The 13,793-nt window shown below is 42.9% G+C and overlaps 1 long non-coding RNA gene and 6 other non-coding genes across 7 annotated transcripts; 6 read left to right on the plus strand and 1 right to left on the minus strand.

The window, feature by feature from the left end:
- The first annotated feature begins 569 nt into the window (after positions 1–569).
- trnal-cag (transfer RNA leucine (anticodon CAG)) lies at positions 570–652 on the plus strand. Its single transcript has one exon. It is a non-coding gene; the product is annotated as a tRNA-Leu (tRNA).
- Positions 653–2,554: 1,902 nt separating this feature from the next.
- LOC147314130 (signal recognition particle RNA) lies at positions 2,555–2,853 on the plus strand. The gene has a single exon (XR_015124868.1).
- Positions 2,854–3,564: 711 nt separating this feature from the next.
- trnal-cag (transfer RNA leucine (anticodon CAG)) lies at positions 3,565–3,647 on the plus strand. The gene has a single exon. It is a non-coding gene; the product is annotated as a tRNA-Leu (tRNA).
- A 1,342-nt stretch (positions 3,648–4,989) lies between these two features.
- Positions 4,990–5,061, minus strand: trnaq-uug (transfer RNA glutamine (anticodon UUG)). Its single transcript has one exon. It is a non-coding gene; the product is annotated as a tRNA-Gln (tRNA).
- Positions 5,062–5,549: 488 nt separating this feature from the next.
- Positions 5,550–5,848, plus strand: LOC147314133 (signal recognition particle RNA). The gene has a single exon (XR_015124922.1).
- A 711-nt stretch (positions 5,849–6,559) lies between these two features.
- On the plus strand, positions 6,560–6,642 carry trnal-cag (transfer RNA leucine (anticodon CAG)). Its single transcript has one exon. It is a non-coding gene; the product is annotated as a tRNA-Leu (tRNA).
- A 2,703-nt stretch (positions 6,643–9,345) lies between these two features.
- LOC147314135 (uncharacterized) lies at positions 9,346–11,867 on the plus strand. Its single transcript, XR_015124834.1, has 3 exons — positions 9,346–9,483; positions 10,332–10,401; positions 10,552–11,867. It is a non-coding gene; the product is annotated as an uncharacterized LOC147314135 (long non-coding RNA).
- Positions 11,868–13,793: the final 1,926 nt, after the last annotated feature.

The raw sequence follows: 13,793 nt of genomic DNA on the forward strand, positions 1-13,793 counted from the left end.
AAATCTGCTGCTCTGCTTGTCCGGCACCACCTCCACCTGCAGGACAGCTGCAACTACATCCTCCACTCTAAACACGCCACCGCCCAGCAGGTGGAGACAAACTCAAAGTAGGACATTTCCTTGGTGAGGAGAGAGGATGGAACCAAAAATGCATTTATCCCCGTGTTCTGTGTTGATGAAAATCACCCAACAGGAAAGCAGCTGGGCATTCATTTGAAACCAGTTCACAGGTTGGGCTGTGGTTCCCCCTCTAGCGTGTCTGCTTGAACTTTCAACTGTGAACCTCTTAGATCCAACCTTCCCAACTGCTCATCTCGCAAAAGACAAAATAGAAGAACCCAGAATGTCTTTTTATACCTGCTCACGCTTTTTCACGCTTCCCTCACAGGACGTCACATTTCACACTTTGGCCATCCAATCAAGTTGTTGACATCTAATCATTCCTGTCCACCACACCTGATCTTTCTATTTCGATCTGACTTACAACATTTAACACAAACTTTTAAATCAATATATTTTCTTAGTAATTATTTTTATTTGTTTATTACATGCGCTTAACATACAAGTATGTCAGGATGGCCGAGCGGTCTAAGGCGCTGCGTTCAGGTCGCAGTCTCACCTGGAGGCGTGGGTTCGAATCCCACTTCTGACAATTGTATCTTGGCACTTCTTTCTTCCTTCTACTCATGGGTCTTTGATCAGTGGTTGTTGATTAATGGTCATGAGAATTTGCATAATCGTGATGAAGGAACTGACCTCCAAGCCCACTGTTCCTTCAGGGGGCTGCTTTCAGTCATTATGCAAATATACTGTTTATAAGATTGGGGAAACCTGCAGTCAGCTGACACTGAAGAAGTCACTTGGATGAGTGATGAGACATTTTTCCCACTGAAAACGCTACATTCAGATGAACAGAATCAACCTTTGGAGACTTCTTACTGTTGTGACAAAATACACTTGAAACTGGCAATTCTATATCAGTGGAGAACCAATTCCAACAGTCTAAGAGATGTCCATCAAGAGCCTGGGACGGTGGTATAATGTAGACCTCAATGATACCTGGCAACTTGACAAACGAAGGCAAAACTTGGCTAATGACCTCAGGCGGATTAACAACACTGCACTCCTTGAGTGAGGCTTGAGATGTCACTCAAGGACTCCCGGGACCCCATAGTGAGGGGCGCTGCTCCCACCCTAGCAACAGGGAGGAAGTGGACCACAGCCACGTCTGTGCTACAGGCCAAATCGGCTCTGAGCCATAATGACATGGTGGGTCGCGTCCAACAGGGCAGAGAAGGATTTGGTCTTGGCAACCTCGGTGGCAACAGGCATCTGTAACCGAACGTCAAAAAATGGTGGTGGAGGAGGTGTGTCGAAAGGAGGAAACAGTAAGACACGCCAGAGCCATAGCGCTGGCCAAGCAGGGTCACTGGATGAATTGGGAGAGTTTTGAAAAGAGGAAACTCTTATGGAGTGAAATCTGGTGGGACCTGATTTTTGGGGGGTGAAACCATACTGCATGTCTTCTCTGGCACATTGAATTTCTGTATGACTTGTGTTTTCTGTGAGAGCTTTATAAAATCAAGCAGCTAACCATGACGTCTGCCTTTACAAAACACTTGTCAATCACTAAAGTTATCCTTCACTTGTCAGTCACTATGTGGTACTAAAGAGCTGTCTGAAATTCAGTTACAGCCCACACAAAGTTACAGATTGGAGTATCCGAGTGCTGAGGTGCGCTTGTGCGCAAAAGTCACAAACACTCTGCTGACTCACTAACTGTACAGCTCCAAACCTCTTCCGACCTCAAAGTCAGCACAGAAAGTGGGCGCCACGAGCTTCGTAGTATGTGTTTACATGGCTGAACAGCTGCTATATTCGAACAAACGCCTTCAGAGGAGACTGCGACCTGAACGCAGTGCCTTCGCCCGCTTGGCGACCAAAAACAAGTTATCACTATGTGACATGCAGTATGGTTTCACCTGCCACTAAGCAGGTCCCACCGAGATTTGAACATGGATCGCTGGATTCAAAGTCCAGAGTGCTAACCATTACACCATGGAACCGATGTGAAACTGTGTGAACTGTCATGTCATGGCAACCTGCCTAAAAGTATTCAGCCAAATGATCAGTATGGATGACATTGTAGATTATTCGCACTACGTTTCCATGGCTGAACAGCTGCTATATGTGTTATGAGAAGGATAATGTGTGTTTCTTCCAAAGTATCTAACAGTGGTAACCTCCACCAAACTGGCACTGCAATGTCAGAATGGCTGAGCGGTCTAAGACGCTGCGTTCAGGTTGCAGTCTCCCCTGCAGGTGTGGCTTTGAATCCCACTTCTGACATTGAAGCTTTACTCTTCTTGATATTGTGACAAAATACTCTTGGGTTAACCACGAGCTTTCTAAAAACTTGCATATAACAATTGTGCACCATTCATTCCTCATCTTTGCTGCCCATCATTACAACTTTGCTAATGATGGGCAGCAGGATAGTGTCATGATGTTACCTCAGACATGGTTAAAAGCCCTGTTAACGTAAGTGCTTCTCGCCGGGTGCGTTGGTGCATGCCTGTAATCCAAGCTACCGGGAGACTGAGGTTTGAGGATCGTTTGAGCTCAGGAGCTCTGAGCTGCAGCAGGCTATGTCGATCGGGTGTCCGCATTGCGTTCGGCATTGATATGGTGATCCTGGGGGAGCCTGAGACCACCAGGTCACCTAAGGAGGGGTGCACCGGCCCAGGTCGGAGACGGAGCAGGTCAAAGCCCCCGTGTCGCTCAGTAGTGGGATCGCACCTGTGAATAGATGCTGTAGCGCAGCCTGAGCAATACAGCTAGACCCAATCTTTATACACATCCTTATACTTGTCTCTAGATCACACAGCAGCCTGATCAGCATGTCTTGGTCTTTTTAATTCAAGTCCAAAACACTCACAAATCTGCTGCTCTGCTTGTCCGGCACCACCTCCACCTGCAGGACAGCTGCAACTACATCCTCCACTCTAAACACGCCACCGCCCAGCAGGTGGAGACAAACTCAAAGTAGGACATTTCCTTGGTGAGGAGAGAGGATGGAACCAAAAATGCATTTATCCCCGTGTTCTGTGTTGATGAAAATCACCCAACAGGAAAGCAGCTGGGCATTCATTTGAAACCAGTTCACAGGTTGGGCTGTGGTTCCCCCTCTAGCGTGTCTGCTTGAACTTTCAACTGTGAACCTCTTAGATCCAACCTTCCCAACTGCTCATCTCGCAAAAGACAAAATAGAAGAACCCAGAATGTCTTTTTATACCTGCTCACGCTTTTTCACGCTTCCCTCACAGGACGTCACATTTCACACTTTGGCCATCCAATCAAGTTGTTGACATCTAATCATTCCTGTCCACCACACCTGATCTTTCTATTTCGATCTGACTTACAACATTTAACACAAACTTTTAAATCAATATATTTTCTTAGTAATTATTTTTATTTGTTTATTACATGCACTTAACATACAAGTATGTCAAATGGAAATCAGCAACTGCGTGGGATTATTCAACTAGTTGGCTGCTGCAATGTGTCAGGATGGCCGAGCGGTCTAAGGCGCTGCGTTCAGGTCGCAGTCTCACCTGGAGGCGTGGGTTCGAATCCCTCTTCTGATAATTGTATCTTGGCACTTCTTTCTTCCTTCTACTCATGGGTCTTTGATCAGTGGTTGTTGATCAATGGTCATGAGAATTTGCATAATCGTGATGAAGGAACTGACCTCCAAGCCCACTGTTCCTTCAGGGGGCTACTTTCAGTCATTATGCAAATATACTGTTTATAAGATTGGGGAAACCTGCAGTCAGCTGACACTGAAGAAGTCACTTGGATGAGTGACAAGACATTTTTCCCACTGAAAACGCTACATTCAGATGAACAGAATCAACCTTTGGAGACTTCTTACTGTTGTGACAAAATACACTTGAAACTGGCAATTCTATATCAGTGGATAACCAATTCCAACAGTCTAAGAGATGTCCATCAAGAGCCTGGGACGGTGGTATAATGTAGACCTCAATGATACCTGGCAACTTGACAAACGAAGGCAAAACTTGGCTAATGACCTCAGGCGGATTAACAACACTGCACTCCTTGAGTGAGGCTTGAGATGTCACTCAAGGACTCCCGGGACCCCATAGTGAGGGGCGCTGCTCCCACCCTAGCAACAGGGAGGAAGTGGACCACAGCCACGTCTGTGCTACAGGCCAAATCGGCTCTGAGCCATAATGACATGGTGGGTCGCGTCCAACAGGGCAGAGAAGGATTTGGTCTTGGCAACCTCGGTGGCAACAGGCATCTGTAACCGAACGTCAAAAAATGGTGGTGGAGGAGGTGTGTCCAAAGGAGGAAACAGTAAGACACGCCAGAGCCATAGCGCTGGCCAAGCAGGGTCACTGGATGAATTGGGAGAGTTTTGAAAAGAGGAAACTCTTATGGAGTGAAATCTGGTGGGACCTGATTTTTGGGGGGTGAAACCATACTGCATGTCTTCTCTGGCACATTGAATTTCTGTATGACTTGTGTTTTCTGTGAGAGCTTTATAAAATCAAGCAGCTAACCATGACGTCTGCCTTTACAAAACACTTGTCAATCACTAAAGAGTTCCTTCACTTGTCAGTCACTATGTGGTACTAAAGAGCTGTCTGAAATTCAGTTACAACCCACACAAAGTTACAGATTGGAGTATCCGAGTGCTGAGGTGCGCTTGTGCGCAAAAGTCACAAACACTCTGCTGACTCACTAACTGTACAGCTCCAAACCTCTTCCGACCTCAAAGTCAGCACAGAAAGTGGGCGCCACGAGCTTCGTAGTATGTGTTTACATGGCTGAACAGCTGCTATATTCGAACAAACGCCTTCAGAGGAGACTGCGACCTGAACGCAGTGCCTTCGCCCGCTTGGCGACCAAAAACAAGTTATCACTATGTGACATGCAGTATGGTTTCACCTCCCAATAAGCAGGTCCCACCGAGATTTGAACGCAGATCGCTGGATTCAAAGTCCAGAGTGCTAACCATTACACCATGGAACCGATGTGAAACTGTGTGAACTGTCATGTCATGGCAACCTGCCTAAAAGTATTCAGCCAAATGATCAGTATGGATGACATTGTAGATTATTCGCACTACGTTTCCATGGCTGAACAGCTGCTATATGTGTTATGAGAAGGATAATGTGTGTTTCTTCCAAAGTATCTAACAGTGGTAACCTCCACCAAACTGGCACTGCAATGTCAGAATGGCTGAGCGGTCTAAGACGCTGCGTTCAGGTTGCAGTCTCCCCTGGAGGTGTGGCTTTGAATCCCACTTCTGACATTGAAGCTTTACTCTTCTTGATATTGTGACAAAATACTCTTGGGTTAACCACGAGCTTTCTAAAAACTTGCATATAACAATTGTGCACCATTCATTCCTCATCTTTGCTGCCCATCATTACAACTTTGCTAATGATGGGCAGCAGGTTAGTGTCATGATGTTACCTCAGATATGGTTAAAAGCCCTGTTAACGTAAGTGCTTCACGCCGGGTGCGGTGGCGCGTGCCTGTAATCCAAGCTACCGCGAGGCTGAGGTTTGAGGATTGTTTGAGCTCAGGAGCTCTGAGCTGCAGCAGGCTATGTCGATCGGGTGTCCGCATTGCGTTCGGCATTGATATGGTGATCCTGGGGGAGCCTGAGACCACCAGGTCACCTAAGGAGGGGTACACCGGCCCAGGTCGGAGACGGAGCAGGTCAAAGCCCCCGTGTCGCTCAGTAGTGGGATCGCACCTGTGAATAGATGCTGTAGCGCAGCCTGAGCAATACAGCTAGACCCAATCTTTATACACATCCTTATACTTGTCTCTAGATCACACAGCAACCTCATCAGCATGTCTTGGTCTTTTTAATTCAAGTCCAAAACACTCACAAATCTGCTGCTCTGCTTGTCCGGCACCACCTCCACCTGCAGGACAGCTGCAACTACATCCTCCACTCTAAACACGCCACCGCCCAGCAGGTGGAGACAAACTCAAAGTAGGACATTTCCTTGGTGAGGAGAGAGGATGGAACCAAAAATGCATTTATCCCCGTGTTCTGTGTTGATGAAAATCACCCAACAGGAAAGCAGCTGGGCATTCATTTGAAACCAGTTCACAGGTTGGGCTGTGGTTCCCCCTCTAGCGTGTCTGCTTGAACTTTCAACTGTGAACCTCTTAGATCCAACCTTCCCAACTGCTCATCTCGCAAAAGACAAAATAGAAGAACCCAGAATGTCTTTTTATACCTGCTCACGCTTTTTCACGCTTCCCTCACAGGACGTCACATTTCACACTTTGGCCATCCAATCAAGTTGTTGACATCTAATCATTCCTGTCCACCACACCTGATCTTTCTATTTCGATCTGACTTACAACATTTAACACAAACTTTTAAATCAATATATTTTCTTAGTAATTATTTTTATTTGTTTATTACATGCACTTAACATACAAGTATGTCAAATGGAAATCAGCAACTGCATGGGATTATTCAACTAGTTGGCTGCTGCAATGTGTCAGGATGGCCGAGCGGTCTAAGGCGCTGCGTTCAGGTCTCAGTCTCACCTGGAGGCGTGGGTTCGAATCCCACTTCTGACAATTGTATCTTGGCACTTCTTTCTTCCTGGTACTCATGGGTCTTTGATCAGTGGTTAGAGAGTTAATCTCATACAGCTTATGACAAAATTTGATCCGAAGTGATTGATGACCCTAATCACGACCTTTTGACCTCCCGCCCCTCCCCCCCCGGAAGCGTGTAATGAGCGTGACGAATCGCATCCGGAGAAGGGGTGTGGGAAACCCCCCGCGTGTCGAATTGCATCCTGAGAAGGGGGGGGTGAACCCCGGAAGCGCGCCATCTGTTGCTAACCGTGTCGAATTGCATCCTGAGAAAGGAGGGGGGGAACCTCCGGAAGCGCGTCATCTGTTGTTTGGAAAAAAAAGGTTTTAGAGGGGAGGGGGAAACCTCCGGAAGCGCGCCATCTGTTGGAGGAGAATAAAAAAGCAGAGAGGTGGAGTCCGTCACAATTTCTAAGGCACAGACACAAGATGGATTTCCTTCTGCAGCCCAGCAGCGTTCCTGTGTCCGATGAGATCTGCTCTCCCAAAGAAGAAGGCTTTGAATATGACATATTCAATCTCGATCCGGACCTTATGACCCTACCGGAAATACTCCGGAAGTGTCTAGTCATTTTCAGACCTGTTGCGTCATGTTCCCTAAGCACAGCGGTGATGCAGCAGCTGATTCTGTGATGTATAGAGAGACAGAGCGGGTGTAATTTTACTTTCTTAAGCTGCACCGGCGTTTGTAATGGAAATAAAGAGTGACTTCCTGTAGAGATTTCAATAGTATTTTATTTTCCTATAATACAGACGCTGTAAAAAACCTTTAAGATACACCATAGCTTGTGATGAAAAGAAGAACTTTCTATCCGCTTGTAACCTACAGGCTGCCTATGTGTAAAAAACGAATAAATATCCCTTAGTGAATACTACTTTTCCTTTTGAGAGACTGAAAAACAAACCAGCGACAGGCGATCTTGTTTCACTCACACACACACACACACACACACACACACACACACACACACACACACACACACACACCCCCCGTGGGCCAAGGAGGAGTTTTTTTCTTCAATACTTTAACAATAAGTTTTCTCAATAGATAGAAAATGATGACGCTGAGGAGTCAACATCCGATATTATCATTGCTTGTAACCCGGTAAATAATTTCGTACATCTCCCCATAAAACAAGTCTTAGCGGGGAAAAAAGCTCATATTCGAATAAGTTTATTAAAGCACCCCCCTCTGTGGGAAAGAGTCAACCATGAGGCGAGTTTTGTCAACAGCAATTGTCCATTTGGTAAAACAAATATCCGTCTCAAAGTCGTATTTTACCGTTGCAGAATGCGGAAAACAGACGGCGTTCGCAAGAAGGCACACACACACACACACACACACACACACACACACCCCGCGGGCCAAGGAGGAGTTTTTTTTCTTCAATACTTTAACAATAAGTTTTCTCAATAGATAGAAAATGATGACGCTGAGGAGTCAACATCCGATATTATCATTGCTTGTAACCCGGTAAATAATTTCGTACATCTCCTCCCCTAAAATAAGCCTTAGCGGAAAAAAAAGCTCATATTCGAATAAGTTTATTAAAGCACCCCCCTCTGTGGGAAAGAGTCAACCATGAGGCGAGTTTTGTCAACAGCAATTGTCCATTTGGTAAAACAAATATCCGTCTCAAAGTCATATTTTACCGTTGCAGAATGCGGAAAACAGAAGGCACACACACACACACACACACACACACACACACATACACACCGCGGGTCAAGGAGGAGTGAGACGGCAGAATAGTTTTTTTCTTCATTACTTTTACAATGGGATTTCTCAATAGATAGAAAATGATGACGCTGAGGAGTCAACATCCGATATTATCATTGCTTGTAACCCGGTAAATAATTTCGTACATCTCCCCATAAAACAAGTCTTAGTGGAAAAAAGCTCATATTCGAATAAGTTTATTCCCCTCTGTGGGAAAGAGTTTTTTTCTCAGAGTCAACCATGAGGCGAGTTTTGTCAACAGCAAGAACAAAGCCAGACAACTGTTGCCCATAAGGTAAAACAAATATCCGCCTCTAAGTCGTATTTTACCGTTGCAGAATGTGGAAAACAGACAGCGTTCACAAGAAGGCATTCAAAAAAAGGAAATTGGATACCCCAACTCTCCCGACTGCACACACACACACACACACACACACACACACACACACACACACACACACACACACACACACACGCTTGCATAGATAAACTCTGAATATAGTAGTGGGACTTCAGCTGTTTATGTAACTTACTATCTTAAGACTTTTGTGTCTACAATAATTAGTTTCCTTGGAACCAGATCCCTACCTGTTAATAATTCTCCACTGTACCCATGGTTCAGAAAATTACAGTCAGCCTGCCAGGGACACGTCACTCAGAGAGCTTTTAGAAACATGAGAGGCATCCATACATTTAGAGCACGGGTCTGTTATCAGAAAAAAGTACAAGCCGGAGTTGAATGGTGTTCAGTTTCACCTTCCTTCCTGTTGCTCTATGACGTAGTTTGAAACAGAAACCACAAGTGAGTCAGTCTCGGGTCGAGGTTAGGATTTCCAAAATCAGAGTTCACACACATGTAGCTCTTGATCATATATGTTCATATGTTAACAGTCTTTTTCTTCCCCTTCTTTATTTCTGCGGGAGTCAGGTGGCAGGAACTCTGTGGAGGTATTTCATCTCCAAAGGCATTGAGTATCTGGACACTGTGTTTTTCATCCTGAGGAAAAAATTTAACCAGGTCACCTTCCTGCACGTCTACCATCATTGCTCCATGTTCACGCTCTGGTGGATTGGCATCAAGTGGGTGGCAGGAGGACAGTGTGAGTAGCTTACAACACAGCAGACATCAGCTATATGATATATATATGAATTTATCAGCATTGCTGTTGATAAAGCCTTCATCGGCTCTGTAGTTTTGTGGTTTATACTGGGTGAGGGCTGGGAAGAGACACAAATGCCTTGGTGGATGCTTCAGGAAGCTAAACCAAACATGTGGAGCTACTTGTCTATAAACCTTTTATTCACTACTGGTTAATGTATTCATTATTGTTGTTTGTTGAGCTTTTTTTTTTTTTTTTTTTTTATAATATGCATCTGCATATTAACAGCCATGCTAGCAACTCTGTAAAGGTATACCATTGGCAGAGGAGCACTTTGAGCTAAGTGCTAATGCCAACAAGGCAACATGTTGAGAGTAATAGCATTTAATCGCTGAAGTTTACTATTGGGTACAATGTTTATCATGTTCACAGTATGTATTTAGCATGATAACACGCTATCACTTGCTAATTAGTAAACACAGGTGCAGCTATATGTATATTTGCAAGTAGATGATTGTGACTGAGAGTAAACTGAGTCTGAACACTGATGAGGAAGCTAGATGACAAATTTCACTGAAACCCACAAGCATAGTATCGTCATATGTAGCTTGGATAGTTTAATCTGGATTCATGGGCCCCTGGACCTACACTTGTTTGTATCTCCCACCCCCTCAACTATTGCCTTTTTATTGGATACAGACAGCAGGAGTTCAGAGCAACTCAGTTTAAGATTTTTTTTAACTATAGTAAGCAGAACAAAATTAAAAACTTATTGTTTCTTCTACTGCAGCATTCTTTGGTGCACATATGAATGCGATGATCCATGTCCTGATGTACCTGTATTACAGTCTTGCCTCCTGTGGACCTAAGATCCAAAAGTACCTGTGGTGGAAGAAGTATCTGACAATTATCCAGATGGTAGGTTGATTTCCAGGGTGGCTGATTTTGAAATTAAATATACTGATTGTAGGGATCATTTGACTGAAAATCATTCTTCTTGCTATGAAAGAACGGTGAAAACACAATATGGTGCAAAAGCATAACTCTTATTCTCTCTTTGGGGCTCAGATTCAGTTCCATGTCACCATCGGTCACACGGCCTTGTCTCTCTATCTCTAAAGACAGAGCACATATCTGAACCACTGGAACACAGAGGTAAGAGAAATCTGTGGAGATACATGCGAAGGATTAAACTATAAATTAGTTAATATTAGATTATTTCTGCCAAGAAAAATGTTGCCTGAGTTGATGTAGCAGTAATCTTGTTTGCGTTGGCCATGTTTCTTTTGGTTTGTGTTACCTTACCTGCTTTTCTTTCATACTCTCTTTAGGTAATAAAGCCACATCTTTACCATGAAGCTACCTTTGGCTCTGGTGTTTGCACTCACCCTCCCCATCATCAGGGCTCAGGTTCCTCACTGGGGCCCGTGTCCAGAGCCTGCTGTTCAACCCCCCGTCAGCCTTAAACAGGTACCAGTGACGATGCAGACTGTGCAGAATATGCTGAACACATTAGGCGTGAATGTCATGAGATACTTCTTCTCTCGCACAGTTTGAAAAGGAAAAAGCTGACACCACAAACATTATCAGAGATTTCTGTTAAACGAGAATTTATTAATATAAATATTGTTTTCATGTGAAAAAATAATTTAATTTATTAAAAGTACTTTTTATTTATATAGTTTATAATATATATATATATATTTTTTTTTTTTTCAGCATTTCAGCATAATCTTTGTTGTAAGTCAACTCAGTACCCAAAGTATTGTGTAAGTAAAGCTTTTCAGTACCTTTAATAGCATAGAAATGTGCATACATTAGTACAATAACTGAATAAATGAAGACAGACTTTTTCCCAGAGGGGAAACTTGGCAAAACATTGTGTTTAATTACTTCCTCAGCTGGTGTAGAGTAGGTTTTTATAAAACACATACCATATATCAGAGTATGTAGATTTATTCATAGTCTGCCGACCCCCTCTTCTTCTTCTCTGTGTTGGTGTTGTTGTTCGTGTGCGTGTGTGTGCGTGTGTGTGTGCGTGCCTTAGAAGTCAAATAATACATTAGCCATACTTAAAAAACATCTGAATTTCATTTAGAACTGAGATTCTAAGTTGTAAGCAGAAATCTTATGCACAGCCAGAAACATGTTTCCCCACTTTCACAATGCTGAGGTGTCAAATCCACAACCCCCAACAAATGGTTTGTTACACGCGGGTGTGAAGGGCAAGCTTTACTTACACAGCCTCACACACAGTAGATTTTTAAAGTTTTTGGGTACAGGGGTTTAGCCACAGATGCAACATCCACTTTTGATAAAGATCCCTCCACCTGTTTATTTCTTAAGAAATTAAGCATCTTTATTAAGCTCTTATTTATAATTGTCTACACAATAATAGACACCGTGTGCTCTGTGACATTATAGTCTTCTACTGCTGCTTCCATCGGTTTGCATTTTAAACTCCCAGCCTTTCAGTTTGTTATGAACGACTTTATATCACAAAATGTTAGAAATATAAAGTGATCCATGCGACTTTTTTATTTTTTTTATTTTTTTATTTTCTGTTTGATGGAAGGACTTAAGACACGAGTTATTTAAACAATTCTAAATGACAGTGTGATGGCCATAGCACTTTATGCGGGTCAAATGTGTTAAGGATAATGTTTATCAATGTAAAATTGCAAAGAACCTTTGAATAGATTATAACATTTTGTAAACAGTTACCTCAGAAGCTGTATTGGTAGATCTATGTATGTAAGGTAAAACTATCCACAGTACTTCCACTTAAGTAGCTAAACACATAAAGTCACCCTTACCAATAATCCGCTGCTCCTTGAAAAAGTAGCACAAACACACAACTGATTGAGCAATGATAAGTAGAGCTACCCGAGGCCGAGACTCAAGCAGAAGAAAATTAAAAGTTGTTGTTTTTGTGCCTCGAAAAATTAAAGAAAGTATGTTTAATAATTCAACAAGACCCGTACCTTCAACACATGTACATTCAAATTCTGGTACAGGCTCATCATTGCTGCTGTTCAATAGTTTTTATCCGTTTGAAAAAGTCATTTTACGGCTTTAATGTTTCCAGCTGATAAGGAGAATGAGCGCATTTTAAATGAGCGTTCAAAGGCTTTAAACATCTGCTTTGTCTGTAACGACAGTATCAAACTACAGAGCATTGTTTTTACTAAAATTCAACATTTTCAGATGAAAATTTGGCTGCTTTTTGTTTTTTTCACTGTAACACCCACCTCAACGCCATTTTTAGGATATTCTTGGTGATCCCACCTTTTTCATATTTATGCTTCTGGCACTGAGGGTATCTAATACGCATGTTGTCACTGTGTTTGTACTACCAGCTGTGAGGGCTCTGCTTTTGCTTTGAGCAGTCTGTTTTTATTTTGTCTCGTGAGTGTGTGTGTTTTTCAAACGAGATCCTCGTCAGTTTGATTTTGTTACCACAAACTTTGTGTGAAGTTCACAACAGAGGTAAAGAGATTTAAACACCCCAGTTTAAGGAGGCAGGCAGGGGTTGAACCAGCTGCACAGGGCTGGTGAAGCAGAGAGTGTCGGGGGGAGATGTGCAACAGAAGCAGAGGGAACATTTTACAAGATGATAAATGGCAGATTTAGATGATTAAGGATTTGTTGACAAGATTAAAAGACACGTCTGTCAGAGTTCAACAACATTACAGTTTGATTAAATAAAAAAGTTTTTAGACTACACAAGGTTCATTTTCTCCTCTGATAGTAATCATATTAAACATGTCAAGAAAGAAAGAGTATAAAGAAAATAGTAAATGTGTGTCTAATTAAACTCTTCCTGTGAGCCTTACATCATCCTTTAATATGTTTGGTGTTACAAACTTGAAGAAGCACGGAAAAGATCATCAGACATTAATCTAATCAGTTTGCAGCCTTCATTCGTATTGAAAAGTTGAAATCTTCCCTGCTAGACCCAAGTGCAGCGTTTAACACTGTCGGCCAGAACATTTTATTACAGCTATTATTAAATGGAGAGTCCTCTTCACACACTGAGGTTAATTATGAAGCTCCACAGGCTTCTGTGCAAAGACCAGTTCTGTTTACATTATACGTGCTTTAGAAGACATAGCATACCACAGGTCAGCTCAGCAACATTTCGACTTTGGCTTGTTTTTTCTGGTTAACGTTAATTACGTAATTTAGAATTAAAGTTTAGTGTTTTTAGCATTTAGGATGGCCGTGGCGAGTAACTCAAGTGCTGTAAACATTTCATGAAACCTCATCAAAAGTTATCTGAGTTGGAAGGGTGGCTGTTAATAAGCCAT

This window comes from Aulonocara sp. 'chitande type north' Nkhata Bay, linkage group LG14 (genome assembly GCF_057382095.1).
Source record: "Aulonocara sp. 'chitande type north' Nkhata Bay isolate Kocher_YH1m ecotype deep benthic linkage group LG14, A_spYH_male_GT1.1, whole genome shotgun sequence".
NCBI classification, from domain to species: domain Eukaryota; kingdom Metazoa; phylum Chordata; class Actinopteri; order Cichliformes; family Cichlidae; genus Aulonocara; species Aulonocara sp. 'chitande type north' Nkhata Bay.